The sequence below is a fragment of the Oncorhynchus mykiss genome, chromosome 31 (genome assembly GCF_013265735.2).
Source record: "Oncorhynchus mykiss isolate Arlee chromosome 31, USDA_OmykA_1.1, whole genome shotgun sequence".
NCBI classification, from domain to species: Eukaryota; Metazoa; Chordata; class Actinopteri; order Salmoniformes; family Salmonidae; genus Oncorhynchus; species Oncorhynchus mykiss.
The window spans coordinates 39914370-39932646 of NC_050571.1; the positions used below are offsets into that span (position 1 = coordinate 39914370).

General features: G+C 40.8%; 1 long non-coding RNA gene across 1 annotated transcript; it reads left to right on the forward strand.

Moving 5' to 3' along the window:
- Positions 1–291: 291 nt before the first annotated feature.
- Positions 292–17857, forward strand: LOC110505151. Its single transcript, XR_002470697.2, has 4 exons — positions 292–640; positions 4329–4402; positions 4512–4580; positions 17545–17857. It is a non-coding gene; the product is annotated as an uncharacterized LOC110505151 (long non-coding RNA).
- The last annotated feature ends 420 nt before the right edge of the window (positions 17858–18277 follow it).

Here is an 18277-nt window from a genome sequence, read left to right on the forward strand (position 1 = left end):
ATCAAGTGACTGTGGCCCAGGCAACAGCTGCAGATTGGTTTCAGCACCATGGACAGCACCGTGCCCTTTTCCGCATGCTTTTCAATCAGTTTTTTTTAATATTTCAATGAACCTGTAAATGAGGCCATGTGATTGTTGTATTCACAGAACAATTATGTTTTGTTATGGTTTCACTAGATGGCGCGGTCAGCCCTTCAGTTGGGTCCATTGCCCCTCTGCAGTGTGGAGTTGACTGTCGCTGTGTGTAGGATAATTCGTTTCGTCTATAATGCTGTATTTGATGCCAACATGTTTTTAAATCATCTACTGTACTCTGACACTAAATATATGTTTAAATATGATTGACAAGAGGGTCATATAGCCTAATGATGAGATTGTGGAAAGATAGCATTAGAAAATATAGGCAGTGCAATACTGAATCTAATTATTTCGTTGCAAAACCTAATTAGGCATTAAAAAAGGTTAACGCCAGCGCCTGAAACCGTTTTTGTTTAATAATCCCATTACTGACGGCTCATCGTGTATAAAATCGTGCAGGACACTAAGTTTCCACTTGTTTAAGTGAATCTCTGAGAAATGGTCGAGACAAAACACACCACATTTGACAAGATCTGAGATGGGAAAGCAGGACATCGTCACAGTAAGTTGGCTATAGCATGTGTATTTTTGCCCTTTTTTTCTATAGCCCATTTTCGTATTGCTGTTATTAAAACATCATAATCTACACGAAATGTTGTAGTTTTATAGCCGAGGCTATAAGACAGCGTGCTTTATTGGTGGAATCGCTGCATTAACTACGCATCGAACTATGAAATGTATGTCGTTTTCCTTTAACGAATGGAAGAGTATATTGCTGCATGATTTATTAAAAAAAACATTATTCCCGGAGGGAATCGCAATATATGGCAACATCAATATATGAGCACTGCAGTGCATGATATTTATCCTGCGTCAGGTCCTCAAGGACCCTATATCATTAAACCACAGTCATTATAGCGTATAGCCTAACTTAGAGTGAATTAATGCATTGCAAAATGTAAATGTGGAAAAATCTAGACATTCTGTGGTGGAAAATAAATTATTTTTTCCTGCATTAAAGCAGTTTAGGCTTAGCGTTCTGATTATTTCACCAAGATATAGCGTTTTTGCATTGCTGTTGCTTAAATGTGATATTAGGATTTCGATGAAAAGGCCCTCTCCTTTTTCTATTCACTGCAATGCAAAAGTGCAGGGGAAGAAATGCTCCATAAACTCCATAAAAGCGTGAGGGTTCAGACGCACCTGTCTGTCTGCACCGTCCGTCATGTTCTAATATGTGGAAGGGGCAAATGATGTAGGGCTACATTTTTTTTGTGTCATAAAATGTAGGCTTTTTGTTGACTCCTAATTTTGTATCTATTTGATTTAGTCCACAATTGTCTATTTTTTTATGCAAAACAATTCGTTCAGCAACCCACTTTTTCTGCTGTCGAATCGCTACCACCAATGACAAAAAAATAACAGCATTTTCGCAAAAACAAAGCAATTGCCAGGGAAACCTTTAAAGCCGCACTTTAACTATTTCCACCTTTAACCTTTTTAACCTATTTCAAAACTGATCAATCAACAAGGGTCATACGTTTTCTGTTGAAGCTGCGTCGAGACATAGAAGAAAACATACGTGCGATTGACAGGGTATAAGCGGGGGGGCTACCTCAAAAGGAATGTAGTTGTAATCGGCAAAAATAGGTCTGTGCAGCTGTATCTGACCAAAAGAAACAGGGTGTGGAATGGGCTGAAACCAACGAAAATTGGCACAAGCGAGGAAGACGTGTAAAAAGGCTTGGTTTGGTGGAAGGGGGGAAAGGGATAAGGGTGAATCTATAGTTCCTTCCCTTATATTAGCTCTGTTAATGGGGGATCAAGCATTATATTAATGCTATTTATTTAGAATAGCGGACTTTCAGAATTGCTTCGAAAATATAAAACAAATATACAATAATGCAATAAATGCTGATTTCTGATTGGAGCCTGTAAATAATTGGCATCTCTTGTTGCGGCATTCGTTTGCATGGTGATATGTTTGCATGGCAATATGTTTGCATGGTCAAGCAGACAAAAAGGTCATTATAAACATGCATTAACAAAATGTAGAACACTTAAGGTGGTGGATGCGGGTGAAAACCCGCTGACCAGTGAACAGGCTACAAATTATGTGTTATGTAGGCTAATATCTTGTTCCTTATGCTTGACTTGATAGCCAAACGATGCCCATTGAATAAATGCTTTATTTAGAAAATAAAGTATTTTTCTTTTGGGGAGGTACTGTATGTTTGTTTCTTAGCTGAATGGCCTGGGCCCGGTCTCCCAAAAGCATCTGAAGGCTAAGTTCCTCGTTAGAACCTTCGTAGGAGCATTGTTATATCTCCAAGCGGTTTCCCAAAACTGTCGTTACAAAAGGTGCACTTGAAAATGCTCGTTATTTACCGACTGCCTCAGACCACTCGCAGAAGAGATAAGTGCGTCGTTCGATGCGTTTTTCCCTACCGCGTCACTTTATACACAGAAGATCTCTGCTAAACATAAAATCAATATGATTATCTGTCTCTGTGACCGCTGATAACATCACAATGAAGTTGCCAATGTCTATGCAATTGTTACAAACAAGTGAAGGATAAAAAATATGCTTCAAATGAAAACCGAGATGCCTGCATTAAAATATAAATAGCCTACCTACAGTATAGGCTACATAGGCCTATATATTTAAATTATTTAGAAATCAATGTAATGTTTATTTAATTGTATTTAATTTTGCTATCTGGCAACTGTATGCAATTTCTACCTCAATAGGCTATATTTCATGATGTGTAGCCTAACATGTGCGCAATTATGTGCCGAATCTTTATTTAGTGCATTATTATAAGGGTAAGCATTAGAACAAGCCACCTCAACATTTGCAGCCATTGGTGATAATATCTCTCTAGGAGCTGATCCGTTGTCAGTATTGTGTAATTATTCTAATGTTGAGGTAAGATTTGAGTGGAGAAGGATGATCCCGAGAGCAGCGCCTTTCTTTCGATTCTATTAGTATCTATCTATACATGCCTCAACGACGCACTTAGCCCAAAGTTATCTCTGCATGGTGTTTTGGAAAACGCATTAAACATCTTCGGCCGTTGTACGAAAGATACATATTTAAAACACCCGTAAGCCTAAATTCCATCGCTATCGGGAAACGGGACCTATGAAATTGATCGGATAAGGGCCTCTTTTCCTAGTTACGATGTAACTAAGCATCACAATGATGGTACCAGATGCATCGTTATTTATGCAGCCAGGTCAAATCAGTGTTCGACTTCTGTTCATTTCTGAGGACATTGGCAGACGACGTGGACACCGGCCACTAGGGGCAACATTGAGCATTGTTACCTTCAAGTAGGCTATAAACCTCTGATTCCAAAGGTGCAGCAATATAAAGTTGTTTTTGATATTTTTGTTTTCATATTCCATACCTTAACCCTTACATCAACCATTCGGATTGAATGCATAACCTTAAGAATTTAGACTTCATGCCTGAACTTAACCTTAAATACTTCAACATTTGACATTTGAAACAACTTCGAAATTTGATATTTGAGAAGCATGGATGAATGTCTAATTCTGACTTGAGACTGTGAGAGATGTTAGATTTATGAGCCAACTTTTAAGAAAGAGTGTTTCCCAAACAAGCATGTAAACAGAATGTTCGCTAAGTCTGTTGTTAGACCATGTGTTCGCTACTGTTAGGATCGAAAGAAAAGCACTGCTGCTTTGAGATCACTTTTCTCCATTCAAATCTACCATAACATGACAATGATTCCACAATAGCCTACGGACAACCGATCAGCTCCTACACTTAGAAAAATGTATATTTGGGGTTCAATATAGATAATTTTTGTTCTTTGGTCGAGATGAAAGATCAACTGCCATTCTAGCATGAATAAGCAAGAGTACTGTGGTTGAACCGTGCCCATAAGCAAGTTATTTTTCAATGTATTAAGGTAAGCAAAGTAGATTATTTATTTAAAATATAGGAAGGCAAATTCATATGATAAACTATAGGCTGTGTTATGTTATTAGAATTTGAGCACGTTTGTAAGCTAGCTAGCCACAGCACTTATTTGGCTAATTTAGCATTAAACAGAAAACGCTGAGCTAGGCTAGGATTTACTTTAATCTGCCACTTTACAAGCTAGCCGGCTAATGTTTACTGTTTCAAATAAACATTGTTTTTTATTACGGGTTATACCAAATGGAGCTACAGACACAATCTGACAAAGGACATTTGCTAACTGTTAGTTTTATTTCAGTATTTTAGTGTGGAATCAATTGAGGGGACTATGTTTCATGAAGCCGTTAGAAGACTGTTGCTGACTGAGAGGAGGTAGGCCTATGCATAAATTATTTATAATATATGAAGTATAATAAGTATTGGTGATTCAAAAGCCTAGTTAAGCATTACATTACTTTTAACATACTATGTTTTTCCTCAGTCTGGCAGTAACCCAGAACTATCAGAGGCAGATAATCTGTGTTTTGGCTGCTGCTGACAACAGCTGTATGTGAGTTGTTTTTCTACATCATAATAATTATATGTATGCACAGAATTTTGTCTTCATTTTGTCAGATTAACTCATGCTTATTTCTGAAGATTAACTCGTGTTTTTGCTCCTATTGTCTAATCCTCTGGAACCAGTCAGACGATAATCCATACTGTGCTGGCAGTAGGTAACCTGGGCCGGGTGCTGGAAAAAAAACAGGCGGAATTGATCTGACAACTGGAGGGCTGCTGGGTTCACATCATCAAAACATTCCCCTACCGTTGGGCCCTTGAGCAAAACCCTTAACCCCGCAGCATTCTCTCCGTCCAGGGGTGTTGCACTGCAGCATGATAGGTCACAAAGGACCTATCATGGTCCAAACACACCAACACAGTCGTAAAGAGGGCATGACCAACACCTCTTCCCCCTTATAATGCTGAAAAGATTTGGCATGGGCCCTCAGATCCTCAAAAAGTTCTACAGCTGCACCATTGAGAGCATCCTGACTGGTTGCATCACTGCTTGGTATGGCAACTGCTCGGCATCCAACCTCAGGTGTTACAGAGCGTAGTGCATACGGCCCAGTACATCACTGGGGCTGAACCTTTACACCAGGCGGTGTCAGAGTAAAGCCCTAAAGATTGTCAAAGACTCCAGCCACCCAAGTCATAGACTGTTCTCTCTTCTACTGCACGGCAAGAGGTACCAGAGCACCAAGTCTGGGACCAAAAGGCTCCTGAACAGCTTCTACCCCTAAGTCATTAGACTTCTGAAAAGTTAATCATATGGCTACCCAGACTATTTACATGGGCCCCCTTTATTATAGATGTTCTATTTTAATTTGTTTGCACTGACTCTCTTGCACTGGCTCTATGTACACTCATTATACTCTACCCACACACTCACACATACTACACTGACACTCCAACACACACACACACACACATACACACACACACACACATACACACATACACACATACATACATACATACATACATACATACACACACACACACACACACACATACACACACACTGCTTACGCTCACACACACATGAATATTGACGCCACACTCACAGAGACACACTTTCACTATTCACATACGCTTCTATCCTGCTATACGCTGCTATCCTTGCCATTTATACCCCTACCTACATGTACATACTGTATTACCTCAAGTACCTGAACTACCTCGTAGCGCTGCATATTGACTCTGTACTGGTACTCCTTGTATGTAGACTCATTATTGTTGAGAACCAGTGGCGGTCAGTGCCGTTTAAGATGAGGGAGAAAGATCATTGTGTTAAGGAGCATGGCCTTATTTCTATTACAGCATATTGGATGACTGTCATTCATATTCCACTCAACCAGCTCAATGTAACATCGATAGGTTTAGGCCTCTACATGATACTAAAAGGTTCCCTATACCCATTATGAGGTGGCTACAACCTAGCCTATAACCTAGCCAACCTAGCCTAGTTTACTACGTAGGTGCACACAGGTCGAGAGAAAAATTTGAGTAATCAAGGTGACAGACAGTGACACATACAATACAAGCATGCACACTCTTGCCTGCATCTAGCTGATCTCGGCTGTAATCATAAGTCCAACAGTTGCAAACAAGTTTCTATTGGACAAATTTGGGTATGTTTATCCCCGTTTTGTTCCGTTTCCCTGATCACATGCAAAAACACAGTTCACTTTCATAGCAGCCATATACAACCAGTATGATCACTTTGCTCATTGTATAATTCCATCTCACACCTCCTCCCATCTTTTTCTTTCACTTGTGGACTTCAGTGCACAGCACATCAGCTGTCTGTGACCAGGCAAAAAAACGTCTCCAAGCCAAACCTTCATATCATAACTGCTACACACAGCCTATTTTTTTGTCACCATATTAGCTAATGTCATGGTAAACATAGCTATTAGAACTAATGTGTTAGTATACCCACTACAATCATGCAGTACAGTGTACAGTCAGCAAGCAGTGTACACTGGCAGGTCTCGTGGCAATAAATTAATAAAACCAGTGCTTGACTTGGGCAAGAGCTCACCGTAGCTGAGTACCAGCACCTTCAATATTGTAACGCTTGAGCTAATGTTCATCTTTTAGAATATTAGTTCAAAAGTATTGTGGAGCTCCTGAACCCAAATATAAACAGTACCAGCACCTAAAATGAGTACCAGCACCAATTTCAGTCCAAATCAAGCACTGAATAAAACCAAAAGCTTACCTTGACTTGGAAGAGTTCCAGTGTTGGATAGCCATATCCAGCTAGCTAACATTGCGTCCCTCTCTGTTTGGCTCGGGTGTTTGAGTAGATGAAACTAGCTAGCTGCATTCGCAAGCTTAGTAAGTGAAAGTGAAATGGAAAAAGATACAGTGAAATACAGCTAGCTCTCCCTCTCTAGCTTCTCCTTCATTTTTTAAGAAATGAATTTGTTCAAAACTGTTCAACTATTGTCATTCTCTCTCTTTGAGTCAAGTACTCTCCACATTTTATGAACTGCAGTGCTCTAGCTGTAGCTTATACTTTCAGGACTAGATTCATTCTCTGATCATTTGATTGGGTGGACAACATGTCAATTCACGCTGCAAGAGCTCTGATAGGTTGGAGGACATCCTCCGGAAGTTGTAATGTGTAAGTCTATGGAAGGTGGTGAGAACCATGAGCCTCCTAGGTTTTGTGTTGAAGTCATAGTACACAGGGGAGGGTGGACACTAGCTGTCCTCTGGATACACCATGGTGCTACCCTACAGAGTCTGTTGAGGCTACTGTAGACCTTCATTACAAAACAGTGTGTTTTAATAAATATTTTGTTGATGTGTTGACAATATATTTAGTATACTTGTATCTTAAAAAGATAACTTTTTAAATGTTTCACTATTTACATTTTTCTGAAATTAACTGAGGAGGATGCTCCTCCTCTGTGGAGCCTCCAAGGTTGAGAATGGCGCAGAAGACATATTTGTGTTGTTCTCTGTAACTAATGGACAAAGTTGTATTGCATTGTATTGTAAAGAAGTCAGCCAGAGTTGACATGGGCCATTATTCAAACAAAGAAATGCCTCCCTGGCTACCAGTGCATATTTCCAAACTATGTTTGCATATAATGACAATCATTTATTCAGTATTATGGAATAATTATAATGTTAAGGTAAGATTTGAGTGGAGAAGGCTGATCCAAGAGCAGCTTTGATGTTTCTCTCTCGATCCTGTCAGTGTCGACACATGGTCTAAAGACCATCTGTTAACGATGGACTTAGCGAACGTTCTCTACGTGCTTGTTTAAAAAGTTGGCTTGTAAAATAAGGAGGCAACTGGTACGATAATCGCAATGTTTAAGTTACATTGCAACTAGGAAACGAGGCCCTGGGCTGTCACCACAACTCATCTGGGCGCGCAGGGTTGCTCGACTATTAAGTCACGTCCCTCTAGCTCATGGGCCTCCTTTTGGTTGAATACGATAGTATTAATCAAATGGTTATAGGAATATTACCCAATCTAAGGCGTATTTGATTTATTCGTTGTGCAGTGGCCAATGCATGCTGATAGGCCACTTTTGTTCGTTTGGCGATAATGGTATGGGTAGCCGGAAGGCTACCATAATCGCCATATTTCTTATGATGTTTTTGAACTAAATTGTGTGTAGGCCTATTGTAGGTCATTTTAAGCAGAGGACACGTTCACTGTAGAAGACATATACAATTTGTGTTGGCATACACATTTAAAGTAGTGTGTGACATTCTTGAAAAACGAATTATTCGTTTGGATCGGATCGCCAATCTAATGGTAAAGGCCTAAAATATGGGCCCTTATCTGTAGACCTATTTTGGTGTTGACATTTGGGGCAACCAGATATGGCGTGTCTTAATAACGTCGAATTAATAAATTAATAATTGATCATATTTAAACAACTGCCTATGCCTGCATAGTATTTTCCCCCTAAAGGGGAATTGGTCTACCTGCCCCGTGGAGAGCACAATGTCAAGATCAAAGCGCTATCTTTATTGCTTTATCAAACACAATCAGAAAATGAATTAATCAAGCGCCACGCAATAGAGCAAGCACATCGTTGTCATATAATGGATGGCTTTAAAATTTGACGTTATTATTTCCCGTCATTTCAGGAAACAAATTGAACATTTATTGCATATATATTAAAAATTAAACAGTCGTCGCGCGAGGCTGATGTCTCTTTTATTGAGGCGCACTGAAAGGTGAGGTCTCAGCGGATCAATTTCTCTGGCCTGTTAATCCCGTAAGAGAATGTTTGGGAAATGATTTGGAACCACTAAATTGTTTCAGGTTTTACAGAAAGTAGTCCTAATTGTGTCCCACCCTACCATTATCTTCCCCCTGCTTTCTCCATCATGTTGTCCTTACTTTTACGCATTTCAAGATAGCTATTTTTTTCAGATACCATTTCGCTCCTCTTCTAAATTGAAAACGGAACATGAAAGTTGTGAGTTCTGTGGGTTAGGCTAGATTTCTAATCCGTAGTAAAAATCGACTTAATACACTGGTATTGGTTTCACAAACATAACCATTAAGCGGTCACAATGCTTTTATTGTGCACTTTATCCTAAAATAGAGCCATGTCTTAGCTGCAGGATCCCAGACTCAACATGCGAAGAGGCCTCGTCTTTGTCTCGCTATGACGAGATGAATGTCCCGTGTCACGCAAATGATTAGTTTTCACTATTAAATTGTCAAAAAGGAAGGATTTCCCTAATAATGCCTTTTCGTCGAAGAATTATGGAATCCAGGGTTGTTGGCGACTGCTGGGGGACCTAGTGTGGGCTAGGAAGGGTGAGGGCAGCTAACCGCTGAGAAACTGGCGAAGGTCAGATGAAGTTCTCAGCAGTAATGGTCACTCACTGTTCAGTGTGTGGCATCTTCTAAGGACTGGAGAGAGGAGGCACAAGTGGCGCCACTTGAATTTTACGATTGGATTGGGGCTTGGTATTGGCTGCTATATGTAAATGTAATTCGTTTTTTTACCATTCACCCCATCATGTTTACAGATGGTGAAGTACCGTTATTCCCAAATGTGCCAATTTTTGTGACAATTTTATTACTCATAAAATCAACTAGGTTGATGATGCATTTCAGTGCACCGAACTATTCCAGCATGAAGGCCCTGCAAGGCCTGACATATCATTCATTGGTCATTAACTCATAGCTCTTGCGAGTAGGTTTTGCTTTCTTTTTGCATATAGCTTATTACATTGTATACATTTTTTTAATCAGCCAGCGCACTTTTTCGCATGAGCAACTTTTACGTGCTTAAAAAATAGCCACCCTCAGTGGAATTGGCTGTCTCCAATTAGCCTCGAGGCAAAACCATAAGCTGTTTTTCTTCCCTGTAGACCGCCATGGCCTACAGGGAACCCCCTTCTATTTCACCCAACTTCTATTCTAGTGCCAACGTTTTGTGTTAAATGTTAACAACTTGGCCTAATCCATTTTACCGCCAACTACATATCTACGTTGACTCGGAACACTCGCCCCCTTTGTGCCCATTGTGCGCCTGCCCTTACTCGAAGATTTATGTATTTTTGATATTAAATTCCTTCTGTCATCAAGACTGCTCTCTTGTTGACTTTTCTTGACCCGCCGACCCGTTCCCTAAACTTTCCCATGTTTAACTGGGGATCTTTCCCCCCTCGCTCTCTATTTTGCAGTCGTTGGGACTTCTTTGGCTCCACAGTTGAATAGTGTGTGTCCCCCCATTGTTGGCATGTGCTGTTTGCACTGTTCTTGAACTTCAGTGTGCCGCACCAGGCGACGCTGCCGTGTCCCCATCCTGTACTTTGAACTCTGGATATTCCTCAAAATCAATGCCCTGTCGAATACAAGCCTCCCCTGACTGCCCAGCTTGCTAATTGGTTAAATAAACGCTCGTACTAATGAGTCGGCAGGCCTGGTGAGCTTTTTGGATTGTGTTCTAACTCTGGACTTTGCATGTCCTGCTGGAAACTTAGCTCTTCTGTTGCGCTGTTGAAACGGCTGGACCGCCCTGTCCGAAGTCCATCCCCCCACGGGCCAAAGGGCACCGTCCGTGGCTCAGAATGGCACCGCCAGCTGCTAGCGGTGACACCGGCCACAAAGGCTCGCGGTGAGCAATCGTTCTATGGGATGTCAGTATTGTGACAGTGTTGGACTGAAATTTGTTAATAGTCTCATGGAACCAAACACAGTTTCATGTTTGAATTTAAGCCTAAAAAAGTCTCAATTTTCTTTCTATTCCAGCATTTCCTTCTCTTGCAGCTAAAATGGTATATTACGCAGTGTAATTTGTGGCCTATCCAGTTATTTCTGTCTGGACCTCCTTGTGTGCTCCAAGGAGGTCCAGACAGAATTGTATACTAATTGCAGGGACTGTACACGGCTAGCTGACAAGCTAGCACATAACGTTCTGAGAACCATATGTTTCTTAGAGCTTGGTGAGAGCGTGGTTGTCCTATGGTTATTTTGCATATAACCTTCCCACAACGTTCTGGGAATGGTGCATGATAGTTGCTTGGCTTTGGAACGTTCTCAGCACCTTTAAGGAACATTTTCTTGGTATAAAAATACTTAGTTTTCTTGATATTCCATTACTTTAACAGAACCTTTCCCAAAAGTTCAAACATGGATACATTTAATTTAAATTTTGGTCATGTTCTAGGAAGGTTCTCCAACTATTTTGACAGGAATGTTTTCAAGTAATACAGAGAATGTTAAAAATCTATGTTTTTCTCCGGGAATTTCAGTACATAAGCATAGTGTTTCCTATAGGTTACTCAGGGTTCTGTTTAAAGTCATGTTCTCAAATTGTGCCAAAAACATTATGGAACAGCGTTGTTCTGTGGGAATTCCCGTACTTCTGCATAAAGTTTCCCACCAGTTTCTTAATGGAAAATGTTCCATAAAAAAACACAAGAAAACTTTAGTAACGTTCAGATAACGTTCTAAGAATGTTATTTGAAAACATATACATTTCGTTGTCAGCTTCAACAAAACTATCTCTATCCTCTATCTTGTTAAGTGTGCTCAGATGTGTTGGCTGCGCACACTAATTGACCACACCTGATCTTAATGAGTGCTTGTTTCCTTTAAAAATTGGGGTTTGTTTGAATAGACTCAAATGAAAAGCTTTGTATTCTGGCGGCGCAGTGGAATAATTCAAAAGATAGAAAATAAAATATCTTCCATTCAAATCCCACAAATGCCATATCACAATAAACAAACATGTATAAATGCCAAAGGACAATAATGTCTGTGTTCTATCTGTGCTTAGAGTTATAAACAAAACCTAACTCAAAATAAGCTAGTAGTGTTATTAAAAGTTATATTGAAACATTCAGTGTAATTTTTAAGGAAGTTATTTAAAAAAAAACTCAATAACCTATAATTTCCATTCTCAGAGCTGAATTAAAACCTCCAAGAAAAAAATTCAAGGAACCAGAGTAAAATGTTTTCAGAACCTCCCTGCAACCTGAAAATAAATGTTCCCAGAACAGGCAACGTTTTCCCTTCTGTTCTCAGAACCTGTAAAAAAGGTTCAGTTTAAATGGTCAGGAAATGTATTGCTTTGTTCCAACAACCAATTTGAAATCAAAAGCAAAAGTTCCCACAACTTCCAAGGAACCAAATGTGCTAGCTGGGTGGTGGAGCGCCTTAGGCAACCAGAGGACCTGCTTGTCACTGGCTAATTGACAAGGGCTTGTCTGTCTTTAGGAGCAGCTGGTCCTAAGCACTGGCACACAAACGCAATCTTGACACGGCCTCCTTTCGCCTGAAGGAGTTTTGAGGGAGAAGGCAGTTAAAGGGAGATTTATTGATCCCTTTGGGTGTCGCGGTATTAAGTAAAATATTCCCGGCGGGTGATAAGGATGCCACGCTCTCCTGGTATTAATAATATAACGTGGAAATTAGGCAGGTTACATTATGTGTCCCGCTAAACAAGACAGACAGAAGGGAAAACAAGCAAGTACAAGTAGGCCTAAATCAAAAACAAATGTACATGGTACTTTATTTAATTTATTTGTATTACATGCCAAGGAAACAAACCCATGTGTCACAAATCTACAGTAGGGCACACCACGGTTTCCCTAGCTCGGTCCAGCCCAAGGTGCACGTTTTGTTTTTTGCCTTAGCAATACGCAGCTGATTCAAATAACCAACTCATTAGCAAGGTTTGATTATTTGAATCAACTGTGTAGCACTAGGGCAAAAACCCAAACGTTCATGCAGGGGGGCCCCAGGACCGAGTTTGGGATACCCTGGGCTCCATGATAGTCAAATATTATAATCGTTTTATATAGGACACATGAAACGTACCATTTTTATTATTGGATCAATTGGAGACATACGGGCACTCACGCATGCAAACAAACGACTTTCATATTCAGTAAAATAATCTATTCTTTATATCCTATTCCTATGCAAGCCGATATGTTTGAATTAGTCAAGAGAAGACCAAAGCTAGCTTTGTTTTCGAGTGAAGTGGAAAATGTTTTCTGAAACTTTCCCACTGCCTGCAAAGAAATGCTACTTTTCTATTCCTTTTGAACTGAAATCTCTATTTTTTCTTGCGTATTCTCCCAACGCTCCCCATTTGTGCGGAACAATGACAACAGTGGAGCACCCCTTCGGCGCGCCACAGTTGGGGATCTCTTGCATTGTTTTAGACATCTTTAGATTTCATCAATCAAAATGACTGCAGTTTTCCATAAAAATGCTGGATTTGGGTCTGGGCTTCAGAGAACTAGGTAGAAAATACGAAGCTGTCCCTCTTGATGATAAATTGCCATCCTTTGATTGAACAAATAGAGAAATACGAACCTTTAGGCCTACTAAGAAACTGCTAAAGATTGGGTACTTTAGTTTTGTTGAACTTTAAGATTATAGGACTACTGAAACAACATGAACTAACACAAACGTTGTTTATTTTATGTTATGTATATTTATTTAAACCTAAAATGCAAGAATTATGTTGTCTTGTTTGCAGATTGTGACAAGCACATCCCTAGACTAGAGAATCATGGCATGGGTGTCAATGAATGGTTAAACAGTGCATTCGGGAAGTTTTCCGAGTATTACTTTTCCACATTTTGTTGCATGCAGCCTTATTCTAAAATTGCTTAAATTATTATTTTTCTTAATCAATCTACACACAATTACCCATAATGACATATCAAAACAGGTTTTTAGATTTTTTTGACAATTTATAGAACAAAAATAAAACAGAAATACCTTATTTGCATAAGTATTCAGACCCATTCTGTTTCCATTGATCATCCTTGAGATGTTTTTACAACTGGATTGGAGTCCACTTGTGGTCAATTAAATTGATTGGACATTATTTGGAAAGGCACACACCTGTCTATATAAGGTCCTACAGTTGACAGAGCAAAAACCAAGCCATGAGGTCGAAGGAATTATCTGTAGAGCGCCGAGACGGGAATGCGTCGATGCATCCCCCTTCCCTGGGGAAGGGTACCAAAAAATGTCTGCAGCATTGAATCTTGGTCCCCAAGAACACAGTGACCTCTATCATTCTTAAATGGAAGAAGTTTGGAACCACCAAGACTCTTCCTAGAGCTGGCTGCCCGGCCAAACTGAGCAAATGGGGGAGAAGGTCCTTGGTCAAGGAGGTGACCAAGAACCCGATGGTCAGTCTGACAGAGCTCCAGAGCTCCAGCTTCCTCTATGGAGATGGGAGAACCTTCCTGAAGGACAACCATCTTTGCAGCACTCCACCAATCAGGCATTTATGGTAGAGTGGCCAGACGGAAGCCACTCCTCAATAAAAGGCACATGACAGCCGGCCTGGAGCTTGCCAGAAGGCACCAAAAGGACTCTCAGATAATGAGAAACAAGATTCTCTGGTCTGATGAAACCAAGATTGAACTCTTTGGCCTGAATGCCAAACGTCACGTCTGGAGGAAACCTGGCACCTACTCTACGGAAAGGCACGGTGGTGGCAGCATCACACTGTGGAGATGTTTTTCAGCGGCAGGGACTGAGAGATTAGTCAGGATTGAGGGAAAGATGAACGGAGCAAAGTACCGAGAGATCCTTGATGATAACCTGCTTCAGAACACACAGGACCTCAGACTGGGGTGAAGGTTCACCTTCCAACAGGACAACGACTCTAAGCACACAGCCAAGACAACGCAGGAGTTTCTGAATGTCCTTGAGTGGCTCAGCAAGAGCCCAGACTTGATTGAACCCGATCAAACATCTCTGGAGAGACCTGAAAATAGCTGTGCAGTGACACTCCCCATCCAACCTGACAGAGCTTGAGAAGAATGGGAGTGCCAAGCTCGTCATACCCAAGAAGACTCAAGGCTGTAATCACAGCCAAAGGTGCTTCAATAAAGTACTGAGTAAGGGGTCTGAATACTTATATAAATGTGATTTAAAAAAAAATGTATTTATATTTTTGATACATTTGCAATCATTTCTAAAAACCTGTTTTTACTTTATCATTATGGGGTATTGTGAGTAGATTGATGAGGGGGAAAAAACTATTTAGGGTTGCAAAATTCTCCTAACTTTCTTGAAATTGGTTGGAAGATTTGTGGATTTCCTGCTTATTCCCACCTGATTTCAAGAATATTCCATCTGGGATTTCTGGAATAACCTGTGAATTTTGGGAAAGTTTTGCAAGACCAAGCTGCATGCTCTCTTCATCAATGGAGAACGAGCAGAGCATACTCGTGTGCCCTAACAGTGTCTCTTCCATGACTTGTTTAGTATAACAATAGTTACATGTATTTGAGACATTTTCCCACAAAGTGAAATCAGACAATCAGTTTGCTCTGAGTCTGATAGCAACAAAGATCAGCGAGAATATAATGACTTTTTCTCAGAGGTAGCTTCAGATGAGATAATAAATACAGAACAGACCAATTCACACATGACACAAATGCATTATAAACACATGAGAGTGTTCTGAATTAAGTTTCCACACAAAACAACACAAATTGTCCTAATGGGAGGCTAGGGTTGGTTAATCAAGTGGATCAAATCCCATATATCACTTTTTAACTTTGTAAATTTGACATTTGTCCACGTTTTTCCAAACATCTGTGGCTGAAGTCAAGGTAAAACAGTTATTTTTAATGTTTAAGTTAAGCCACTGTTACCTAACTCAAGTGAAACCAAACACTAAACTGCCATTGGGCTAGGGGTTTCAAATCTGGTGAAGTTAAAGGGTTAAGGTGTGGTATAGGGTTAAAATAGGGTTAAGTTTAGTTAAGTTTAGGAATGAATTCAGAGTGGTTAAGGTTTGGGAAAGGCTTAAAACAGAAAAGCAAAAAACAGTTGCTTTTCACTGGGATTGAACATGCAATGGAGTGTTGCTTTTACTTGGCTCACTGTTGCCCCTAGTGGCCAGTTTTGAAGGCAACTCTAGAAGTCCCTGGGACCCGAATGGATGTTTTGAAGATCACTAACCTTCCCATCACCGTTGTGCTGTTAGAGCAAATTAGCCAGGAAACAGACAGAAACATCTCATTTTACAATCACGAATTAGGCCTAGATTCAATCAGCATTAACCAGTGATAACTGACACATGCATGGCTGATGCTTTGACTGTGTCAGAGGTGTAACTGTGTTGGAGCTGTCAAATTGGTGAGCATCTGCTCTTGTGATCCTTGTCACAAAGCCACACCCATCCCACGCGCCTTAGGAGTTCAGAACGAGAAAGTCTGTGGACCTAGGCTATATAGAAATAATGACGGTCAAATTTAGAAATTCTTAAACAAAATGATGAGGATTATCAGCCTAATCGAGGTGTAGATTACATCTAAGTGTTCAACTTGAAAACAAGGCTGCATGGGATTTCTCTTAATTAGACTCTGTGCAGCCAATGTCCACTTTAGGTGTAGGCTAATACCGGGAGCTGCTTGTGGATTTCACAGCTCTGACGGATCTCCGACACGGCCAAAAACAACCACTATGCGGTTGTCGGTTAGTGCGGATCTGATACAATCTAGCCCTTAATCTCAGACAAACGTCTCTCTAAGGCATTCCCCATTTATTTCCTTTATTGTTGCAGCTAATTATCTCACATTGACATGTTAGCACCGCCGCAGATCACAAGGCCATTGCTCCCGCATGAAGTGGCCTTTATAATCCTAGCACTCAAGACGATATCGTATCGGCTATAGAAAAACAACTTGGCCAAAACAATGGAGACTTGACTCAAGCTTGTCGACGGGCTTGAATCATTTTTTTCATTTCGGCTCTTGGCTGAGGCAGTCCGGCCGCAGTATTTTCTGCGGTGAGGTCTGCATTGGCTGCTAATAGAGATCTAACTGATGGCTGAAGTCCCGTTTCCATGCTCCCCTCCTTTTATTGCGCCCCTGGCGTCTGCTGTAAAATAGAACTATAATCGCATTAGGCTATTCCACCAGGGAGGAGAGAGTGAGAGTGTACGGCTGAAGGGGAGGGAAAAAAAATCTTTATTAAAAAAGTTAGGCACAGAGTAAAATTCAACATACTGTTGAGGCATGTTGAAAAATGGGGAAAGTGATAACACCGACAGACCTTAGCCTATATGAGACATATTATCCCTAAATAACCTTTCTTCATTTAGCTTTACACAATATCCTATAGCATAGACACAGTATGGTCTCTATCTGTTAATGGTCTATCTATTATTGAACAAAGTCATTATTTTCAAACAGAAATTATCATTATTCATATCATACATTACTATCACTGTGATCAGGAATACATAGGGACCAACATTATGACATATACATTCACAACGTTATGATTAAACGATATGCAATAGCCCAACCCTTGTTAATCATTGCATTGTCATGTCATGCACTCTATGGCACTCAAACCCCCCAGAAACAAGTGGCAGGCTAAGAAACACCCCAACAGACTGATGCTCTTTCATTTCTCTCTCTCTCTCTCTCTCTCTCTCTCTCTCTCTCTCTCTCTCTCTCTCTCTCTCTCTGTCCTATAGAGTTTCCTGGATGGGTGCTGCAGTGCATTGGAGGCCTGTCTCCGCTGTGATAGCAGCCCTGGAGCCCAGATGATTGATGAAGGCGAGGGCAAGGCCGAGCGCTGGCAGCATAAAGCCCCATAGACGCCTCAATAAAGCCTGGCTAGTGGAGGGCCTGGGCCCGCTCAATAGCCACCGCCTACGAGGATTCAGGCAAGCAAGCGAAGAGGGGAAGGTGCTCTGTTGTTCCATAATCCATTTAGCCATTGAGCCACCAGCCGTCTGAGGCTAGTTAATAAGTGCAGCGACGAATGTGTGTGTGTGTGTGTGTGTGTGTGTGTGTGTGTGGGGGGGGGGGGGGGGGTGAAAATAGCAGGGAGTGGAGGGCTGGATAGGGCCCACAGGAGGGGAGGATGTGGGGAGACGCGTACAGTTCACACACAACTGATCGAGGAATTGAGGGAGAGGGAGATGGAGAAAGATGCTGATGATCACGCAGCTTCCTCCAGGGTAGAAGGTAAGGGATGATTTGCATATCAGAAAATGCAGGTTTTTTGTATTTGCCTGAGTGTGTAACAACCTATATTATTTATCTTAACATTAAAAATTGAAATTCTAATCTAACCGAAGGGTGATATACTATTCAGGCAATATACTGTAGAAAACAAAGAGGCAAAACAAGACAACATCTGGGACAATACTTATTTACATCCCTTCATCCATAACTATAAGCAAGAATCCCAAACGGGCACCA